The 10,403-nt window shown below is 43.1% G+C and overlaps 1 non-coding gene across 1 annotated transcript; it reads left to right on the top strand.

Annotated features, from left to right (window-relative positions):
* The first annotated feature begins 3,841 nt into the window (after window positions 1-3,841).
* On the top strand, window positions 3,842-3,914 carry trnav-cac (transfer RNA valine (anticodon CAC)). Its single transcript has one exon. It is a non-coding gene; the product is annotated as a tRNA-Val (tRNA).
* The last annotated feature ends 6,489 nt before the right edge of the window (window positions 3,915-10,403 follow it).

Below are 10,403 nucleotides of genomic sequence, written 5' to 3'. Positions count from 1 at the left end.
CTGCGGTCTGGGACTCGTCTTCCCGTACCAGCCTCCAGTCTGGGACTCGCCTCCACATACCAGTCTCCTGTCTGGGACTCGCCTCCACATACCAGACTGCGGTCTGGGACTCGCCTCCACATACCAGATTGCGGTCTGTGACTCATCTTCCCGTGGCCAGCCTCCAGTCTGGGACTCGCCTCCACATACCAGATTGCGGTCTGAGACTCGCCTTCCCGTACCAGCCTCTGGTCTGGGACTCACCTTACCGTACCAGCATCTGGTCTGCGACTCACCTCTCTGTACCGGCCTTTGATCTGAAACTTGGCTTTCCGTACCGGCCTCTGGTCTGCGACTCACCTCCCTGTACCGGCGTCCGGTCTGGGACTTGCCTCCCCACGCCAGCCTCCAGTCTGGGACTCGTGTCACCGCTCCAGACTCCGATATGAGATTTGCTTCCCTGCGCCAGTCTCTGGTCTGGGAATCACGTCCCTGCACCAGCCTCCAATCTGGGAATCACCTCCCTGTGCCAGTCTCCAGTCCAGAATTCAAGTCCTCCATTTCCCTCTGAGTAAATTTAAGAAGTTAAAAAAGACTCAAGAAAACAGAAAAACGAAGAGAAGAAAAAGAATGGGCAGAGCAGATGCGGTCTGAATGGAACATCCTACTCTGCCGCCATCTTGTTTCCCAATGCTAGCCCATATTATCAATTGCCTCCATAATGAGTTGGATATAATTTTTAAAAATCAGTGAGGGGTTTGCTGATCCACAGTGAAATAACTAGTAATGATAAAATAAATCAGAAGACTTGACCAAAGATTGTTATGTTAAATATGGACCATCAAATTTTAACTTCTATCATCTCCCAGTTACAACTGTGATCTTTCATGGACTTTATGGAAAAGAAAGAAATACGAAAATAAAATTTTTGGAAACCTGCCCTGGAACGATCATTTTCATCTGAAGACACTGAAACCAGACAGCTGAATTATTATCAAGGAGGCATCCCCATTTTAATGCACAAATGCGGCCATTTCACACATTATTAAGGACTTGATTGTTAAATAGCCAATTTTGAAACGCAATGGAACTAAACTCAGGAACACATATCAAACTATATTTCAACAGCTTCTTTTTAGCAGCAAAGAGAAAGAAAATATTGATTTGTAAAGAAGAACTGGAAGATTTTCTCTCTCATCATCTTGGACAGCATACAACAAAAATGCAAATTGGGAAAACATTCAGCAAAAGTTCAAAGATGTCTACAGATTCCACTCCAAGTCAGCACCCAGTAGTCTCAGGTTAACAAACTCAAGGACAGGAGGGCCGGTATTGGCTAAATGGCCTGTTTCCACACTGTAGGGATTTGATGATTCATTTGATCATGTCAGTTTCAGAACTTACAGTTTGTGGGCTCCAGCTGCTTCCTCTTCATTCATTCCCCATTAGGATGGTCTCAGGGCTCTCTGCTTCTTCCTGAACCGTCCCCTTCAGTCACCATCCTCCTTGTTCCAGTCTTATTCCGGTGTCCATTCACAACTCTTTCTCCAATATATTGATGACATCATTGGTACTGCTTCCCTCTCTCATCCAGAATTGGAAATATTTATCTATTTTGCTTCCAATTTCCACTCCACTCTCACCTTCACATGGTGCATCTCTGATTCCTCCATTTCCTGCCTCAACATTTCTGTTTCCATTTCTGGGGATAACCTGGCCATCAATATCCACTATAAACCCACTGATTCCCACAGTTACCTTGACCACACATCCTAATAGGAGAAAGTGAGGACTGCAGATGTTGGAGACCAGAGCTGAAAAATGTGTTGCTGGAAAAACGCAGCAGGTCAGGCAGCATCCAAGGAGCAGGAGAATTGACGTTTCGGGCATAAGCCCTCCTAATACCCTGTTTCACGTAAAGACTCTAATCCATTCTCCCAGTTCCTCCGTCTCAACTGTTCTGATGATGCCAACTTCAACAAGAGGTCCTCCAAAATGTCTACCTTCTTCCTCAACCAAGGATTCCCCAGCGTAGTAGTTGACAGGACTCTCAATGGGGTCCGACCCATCTTCCGCACTTCAGCCCTCTCTTCCCACCCACAACAGTGATAGGGTCCCCTTTGTCCTCACCTACCATCCCACCAGTATCCACATCCAGAGGATCATTAGCTGCCATTTCCACTACCTCCAGTAGGATGCCATCACCAGACACATATTCCCCTCCCATTTCAGCCTTCTTCAAAGACTGTTCTTGTTTGGTAAGGATTCAAAGGTATGGGAGGGGGCAGGAGAATGAATTTCAGAAATATATCAGCCATGATTGAATAGCAGAACAGATTTTGTTGCCTGAATTCCCTGATTTTTTTTCCTATATCTTATGGTCTCAATTTAGTTTGATATCAAAATCTTCTTTAATAATGTTGTGAAGCAATTTGGGACATTTTGATACACCAAATGCTTGAGATGAATGCAATTTGCTATAGCTTTTCTTCATGGGCATTTATTGCATATTTGTAATTGCCCAGAGGCGAGCTAAGAGTCAACCACATTTCTGTTTGTCTTGCATCACATGTAGCCCAGACAAGGTGAAAAACATTAGTGAGATTGATGGGTTTTCTCAATAATTGACATTGAATTCGTGGTCATCATTTGACTCTTAACTTTAGATTTGAATTCAAATGTCAACATCTGTAATGGTGGAATTCAGACCCAGATCCCCACATTACCTGTGTCTGTGGATTAATAATCTAGTCATCAAATCATTGGACCACTGCAGATACAAGCAGTCCCCGGGTTACAAACAGGTCCCCTTCTGGAGACTATTTGCAAATCAATTTGTACACATGTTGGAACACAACACAGGACAATATAAATTCCACAGAAAATGTTCCTATAATCAGATATTTAAAATTACACACCCCATTTTGGAATTTGGAGGACAAACCTTTGCAAATTAGACACTCGTAAATTAGGGACCTGCTTCTATGGAGTTAGGCCACAGAGCAGCAAATAGTAGAACAGCACTGAGGGACTGAATGGCCTACTCCTGTTCCAACATTTCTGAGTAAGCTAACCAACAGGTTGAGAGGGTGCGATGATATTTCCAGTGAGTTCAGACACCTTCAGAAGAGAACCAGGAGTGAGGCAGGCACACACTTTAAATCCAAAGCTAATCGACATCAGGTCCAGGAGCCTTTTATCCATGAGCAACGCCACTCCACCCGGGAGGTCCCCCTCAGTGAATCCGTTTCAAAAACGATTTCAAACGGTCCCGCCCCAACCGATCGCTCGTGAGTCCCCGCCCAGCCCTAGGAACCGCCCATTCCCAGTCACTATTGGTCTGTCAGGCCGTCCATCGTGGCTCCCCAGCTCCCATTGGCCTAGCCCTGTGCCAATCAAAGATCAGAATAATGTGGGCGGGAGGCAAAAGTTTTGAGTTTTTAATTTTGGGATGTAGTGATAAAATCCGATCGTTTCTATCCTTCACGTGAAATGAAGAGACTCTTCGCTCTTTGACGGCGGAGCGCGGAAACCAAAACGTCGGGAAACCACGTGAACGTTAGATCTTTAACATTTATAATCATAGATTTCTGAGGTAAAATAATGTCCTTTAAACGGTTGCACGTTAATAAACAAGAGAACGTCTATTTTCAGCAAAGGTCTTTACCTCTGTTAGAGTTTTAACCGCCATCCGGATGTGTTCCCGCTTTCTCGTGAGGTGGCTGTCGCCGGGATTGAGGGAAATTTAATAAAAATGACGGTGCAATAATATAAAGCTGATGTTTACCATGGATGGCCTATAAAATATAAACATTGACCAATGGCGCTTGAAAGAGTCTGGCTGCAGCTTCAAACCAGGCAGGTTTCCGTAGTGTAGTGGTTATCACGTTCGCCTCACACGCGAAAGGTCCCCGGTTCGACCCCGGGCGGAAACACCTTTTTTTTTAAAAAAAAGACAATTGTTCATTTTAATTGCAAAGACACAAAATTGATTCAACACATCAAACAAAATATTTATTATTGCATTAATTTTTGTTGTTGTTGGAAAAAAGACCATCAAGCATCATGTAATCTGATGCAAGATAAATACTTTATGAGTCAGGCAAAGTACAGTAGTTAGGGTCCAGAATGCACTTCCTGCGAATGTGGTGGAAGCAGGTTTCAATTGACGATTTCGACCCGGTGCATGCAAGGATCGTTTTGATTAAAAATGCTGGGATAGGAAGTGGAAAAGCAGGAAATTGGCACTTGGTAACACTGCTGGTTTGAAGAGCTGTTGCAGAGATGACGGGCTGAATGGCCTCCTCCTGCCCACTGAGATTTCTTTGATTTGCAAATTAGTGGGCACGAGAAGTTTTCAAACCTAAAAATTAACACAAACACCTCATCCTTAGTTTTCCAAAAAGTTCGATACAAAGGTGATGAATTTTAGTAAGTTTCTGAAAGTTAAAAACCAGATTCATTCATTTATCGAAAGATTTTTCAGTTCTGCCATTGAATTGGTGTTTTTTAAAAATCATTATTCATAAATATATTTAATTGCTGTACATTCCCACAAGTTATCTACTTTTCAAATTAGATATATATTTCTTTTTAAGTGTTAAAATATTTTGCAAATGTAATGTTACATAAAGAACAATAAATGCTGTCAGATGTGTAAGATTCGCTTTTGATTGAGTTAAAAATCACACAACACCAGGTGATAGTCCAACAGGTTTATTTGGAAGCACTAGCTTTCGAAGCACTGCTTCTTCATCAGGGGCTTCTCCAAATCACCACTTTTGATTGAGTATTTTTTTAAGATATTGCGATTTTATTGCATTGCGTTTAGCACTTCATACATATATTGCTACACTTTTTTGGGTTTTTGCAACAGCTGGCGATGTGCAAGGGATCTACAAGAGTGCCAATGATTATCGGAAATCGACAAGAAAGTGAAATCAAGTCCACAATATGATCGTACAGTTACCTATTGAATTAGAAGCAGGTTTGATGGGACAAATGGCCTCTTCCTGCATCCACTGCTTATGTAAATTACCAGGTCCAAATGTTTGAGGACTTCCATCAAGTCAGGAGATGACAGGATTTAGTATCCAACACAAAGACTAGCTTCTTCCCCCTGTTATCAGACTTATGAATGGTTGTCCCATATTTAGAGTTGATCTTTCTCTGTAGCTGTAACACTGTGTTCTGATCTCTGTTCTGTTACCCTGATGTACTTATGTAAAGTAGGATTTGTCTGGTTAGAACGCAAAACAATGATTTTCTCTGTATCTCGGTGCATGTGACAATAAAAAAATCCAATCAAAGCAAAGGTGTGCATCACAAACCATAGTTCATACTAGCTTACAGTGTATTTTGTTGTAGATAATACCTATGTAGATGACCAACCTATAATATGATGAGGATGAGATTGGTTTATGATACCTGCTGTTTCCTCACCCTTTAACTTGTCATTGTCCAGATGCACATGGGAAAAATGATAACTGGAGATCTGGGGAGAGGACTATGTAGTTCAGCTGTTACATCCACAGAATAAATGACCCTGCTCTTTCGGAGCACACATAACAGCCACAGCAGTGAATGTCTTGCGATTAGCAAACCCATCCCAGGTGTGTGCATCTGTGAACACATTCTCCTGGCAAATCTTATTGTTTGAACATGTGATGCCAACCACTGCTACCATTGTCATTGCCTTATTGGGCCTACAGGGCCTAATTCATCTGAGGCAGTAGACAAAAAACAAATAGGAAGTCTAAAGAGGCTTTTAAACATGTTGTAGTTTATTGAGTGGCAGCAATTGGGTACAAGTTACATTAGTAAAGTAGACATTATTCCTAATACTTCTGGGAAACGTAGGATAACAGGTCTGTCCCTTTGAGATCCTGAGATGTTCTCCCTTACCCCACTCAAGTCCTTATGATATCAACAAATTGGGTGGAGCTTAGTGCAGTCTGCAGCATTAACCTTCTAAAAGCTTTTACTATAAATAAAATCTGCATCCCAGAAGTTTCGTTATAGATTCAAACCGAGGTCTGAGTGACACTGCCACATGAGCTACTTCGGTGACACTCAGGATGTTATCATGAAGAGCTTTGGCACCAGCTCCTTTGGATCTCCTACTTCTGCCAGACATCACAATAAACTCAATCAGTCAGCCAGCAGCTGTAGAACGCTACACCAGCAGGAACAGCACCTTCTAGAGATGAAGGCTAGAGGGAGTTCAAATATAATTATTGATTTTCTCACCTTGCTAGACATTGCCAATGCAATCCTTACAGAAACATGTCATTGTCCAACTCTCTTTCACCTTTGGGTATGAGTTTCCAACTTTCACACATTTACAAAAGCCTCAACATGTCCCAGAGTGCTTTTAATCCCAAAGGAGACCTTTTTGAAGAATATCTACCATTGTAATGCAGGAATTGTGGCATCCAATTTGCAGAAAACAAAATTCCACAAACAGCAATATGAAAGTACTAGTTGATCTATTTATTGATATTGATTGGGTGAATGAATATTTTCCAGGCACATCTTCAAATACCACCAGGGATCCTTTGCATTTATTTAACAGGGCAGGCGGGACCTTGGTTTAACACTGTCTAAAAATTGGCATCTCTGACAGTGCACCACTTTTACAATACTGCACTAACGTGACAGCCTGGATTAGGTGCTCACATTTCCATTATGGGACTAGAACACACAACATTCTGACCCAGAGGAGAGTATGCTACCTTTGAGCAGATAGGAAGATGCGTTTTATAAATGAGATTTTTTTCATTTTGGCAATGCTTTTTAAACACTTGCGCCCTGGCTATCTCAGCATTTAGAAACTTTTGAATGTAATCTTTAACTACACTCTTCATTTACCTCATGAAACTTTAAAGACTTAATAATACTGCCAAAGAAAATAAATCAGTGGAAGTTTACAGGAAAAAAGTACCAGTAAATATTGTTGGAGTGAGGGAACATGGGATTCAATGATAATAGTAATTGTACCTAGTTAATCCAGAACTTTTGAGTACTTTTTTGCACTTGACTGAGCCTGTCTGAACAAGCTTTGTGCAAGCCTGTCATAGCCAAATCATTTCATTGGTACATACAATGCTCCAGCACCTTACAGTCAAAATGTTGAACCTGGTGTAGGCAAGTTTATTGAACTAACCATGCAGTTTAATGGAGGTGGCTATTTCTGTGGACACCTGAAGGTGAATTGTATGTTTTATTTTAGGTAAGTGGTGATTTTGTCAAGTTTCTGTCTGTGAGCCCTAGCAAGCTTTCTTGCCAAGTCATCCCAGACTTGCCTCATGATCCCTCCTTGAAGGTGACGCTGTCATCTGATGCTAATATGATTCTACCAGAAGAACCTGATATTGTTGGGATAACCTGGAATCAACTGGCATCCCTGACACTTACTCCATAGTGCACGTGGAGAAGCACTGTCAGTGTGGAACAGTCCTGCACAGTTTGTGATGTTTGACCTGAATATGGTAGATAAGGGGAAATTAACAACTCGCTTTGTGGACAGGGACCTGGAGTAGTTATTGATAGGGTGAAGCAGAGGAGGGACATGTTTCTTCCTCAGTACTGCCAAAGGAGGCCACAACGCCAGACCCTGCCAGGTTGATCTGAGGTTGCGATCTGGATCAGTGCAGTCTCAGTTATTTGGAAGAATGCCCAGCAATGTAGGAAGGAAGTCAGTGACTATCTCTGTTCCTCCACTGTCTTCTCTCTGCTATGTCTGATTTCCTGAAGAAGGGCTCATGCCCGAAACGTCGATTCTCCTGCTCCTTGGATGCTGCCTGACCTGCTGCGCTTTTCCAGCAACACATTTTTCAGCTCTGATCTCCAGCGTCTGCAGTCCTCACTTTCTCCTATGTCAGGGTGGCTTGGTGGCTCAGTGGTTAGCACTACTGCCTCACAGCACCAGGGTCCCAGGTTTGACTCCAGCCTCGGGTGACTGTCTGTGTGGAGTTTGCACATTCTGCCTGTGTCTGTGTGGGTTATCTGCAGGTGCTCCGGTTTCCTCCCACAGTCCAATTGCCCATAGTATTAGGTGCGTCATTCAGAGGGAATTGGGTCTGGGTGGGTTACTCTTCAGAGGGTCGGTGTGGATTGGTTGGGCTGAAGGGCCTGTTTTTCACACTGTAAGGAATCTAATCATACTCACTCTTACTCTGCCATTGCACTCATCTCCCACCAGTGCTAATGGCGTACAGCTCCCACTATTGCATGAAACAGCCTAAGTAGACTATCAGGTGACAAGCCACTTCTTGCAACCTTTAGAGAAGTGTTAAATGAACCTTTTCAATTGATAGGATCATATGAATACCACATACTGCAAGCGAAACAATGCGACAAAGTGCAGCTGCCCTTCAGACCAATTCAAAGTCAAGAGTTTCAAGGAAAAATGACTCACTTACCTGGATGAGTCATAGTCGACTCAAGTTATTCCAGAGAACAATATGCCCATGGCCCACTCAGAACCTTGCCCGCATTTCCCATTCTGTCAGGTCGCATTCTCAGAAAACCATTTGCTTAAGGAAATTAAACAGGTGAATATGCAGACGAGGCAGTTCCTAACTCAATCTCTTCCTTTGCTGGTTTAGCTAAAATAGATGTGGCTGGGACATTATAATTCTCACACTTTGAGAGGTGAAAGCTAAGCTGTGTGCTCATTTCTGCTCCCCCCTCCACTTACTGGAGATACCTGTGTGTTATTGTTGTATCAGGAGAGAATTACATGCAGCTGGGATACATTACATGGAAAAATAGCACACTGACACCCATGGACTAGACCCACACATGGCTTCTGGAATGAGATTGAAAAGCACTTGGCCTCATTCAACAAGATCCAACAAGTCTAGAAGAAGGGAAAGAATTGGTCATGCTAATGCTAAAGGACGACCTGTGAATATGCAGGTCAATCCGTATTTAAAGCTGAATACTACACACATCAAAATAATTCACTTTAAAATGAATTTTTTGTTCGTCACCAGCAAAAAAGTACTTGGAAAACTGTTTGTAGTGGCAACATGGATTAATAATAAGTGTATGAAGGAGAAATGTTGACAGTGAGTCCAGAGGGTTTGCTCGTTGAAAGCTTAGGGTGGGTTATCAGGGGCCAGTGGTGGTGGCAGGGATGCTAGGGAAGTCAATTTCAGGATTGGTGGAAACATGCTAGGATGCAGAGGGAATAATAACTCTGGAGGGGAGGCACCTCAAGATGTAAGGATGGGAGCTGATATAGGCAGGGAAGACAGGGAAGAAGCTCTCCTTAAACCTGTTAGTGTGTGTGTATGTGTGTGTGTTCAAGCTTCTGTGTCGTCTGCCTGACAGACAAGATTGGAAGAGAGCATTACCAGGGTTGGAGGGGTCTTTGTTGATATTGGTAGCCTTTCTGCAACAAGCAGAAGTGTATATGGAGTCCATTGATGGGAGGTTGGCTTCCGTGATGGGCTGGGCTGTGCGCACAACTTTCTGAAGTTTTTTACAGTCCTGGGCAGAGCAGTTGCCATACCAGGTTGTTATGCACCCAGATAGAATGCTTTCTATGATGCATGTGTAAACACTGTTGAGGATGCTTTTGGACATACCGAATTTCCTGAGCCTCCGAAGGAAGAAGAGGCATTGTTGTGCCTTCTCGACTGTCACATCAAAGTGGGTGGTCCAGGACGGATTGTCAGTTATTGTCACTCCTAGGAATCTGACTCTCTTGACCCTCTCCACCTCAGCTCCGTTGATGTTGATACGGACATGTCCTCCTCCTTTCTTCCTAAAGTCAATGATCAATTAGACTTCTGGAAATGTACAATACGGAAACAGACCCTTCTTTCCATCTCGTCCATGCTGACCAGATATGCTAAATTAATCTAGTCCTATTTGCCAGCACTTGGCCCATATCCCTTTAAATGCATATACCTATCCAGATGCCTTTTAAATGTTGCAATTGTTCCAGCCTCCACTACTTCCTCTGGCAGCTCATGCCATACACACACCACCCTCTGGGTGAAAAAGCTGCCCCTAAGGTCCCTTTTAACTTTGTCTCCTCTCACGATAAACCTATGTCCTCAAGTTCTGGGCACCCTCACCCCAGGGAAAAGACCTTGTCTATTTACTCTATTCATGCCCCTCATGATTTTATAAACCTCTATAAGGTCACCCTTCAGTCTCTGATGCTCAATGGAAAACAGCCCCAGCCTGTTCAGCCTCTCCCTTACAGCTCAAATCCTCCTGGCAACATCCTTGTAAATCTTTTCTGAACCCTTTCAAGTTTCACAACATCCTTCCTATAGGAGGGAGACCAGAATTGCACGCAGTATTCCAATAGTGGCCTAACCAATGTCCTGTACTTTCTTTCGTTTTGCCATCATTGAGACAGAGGTTCTTATCATTGCACCATGTCACCAAGCCCTCTATCTCCT

Source organism: Chiloscyllium plagiosum, unplaced genomic scaffold (genome assembly GCF_037043375.1).
Source record: "Chiloscyllium plagiosum isolate Xiang-an unplaced genomic scaffold, Cpla_swu_hap1 HiC_scaffold_42, whole genome shotgun sequence".
Classification (NCBI taxonomy): Eukaryota; Metazoa; Chordata; class Chondrichthyes; order Orectolobiformes; family Hemiscylliidae; genus Chiloscyllium; species Chiloscyllium plagiosum.
The sequence above is the reverse complement of the archived record's forward strand: the minus strand, read 5'-3'. Positions and strand labels throughout refer to the sequence as shown.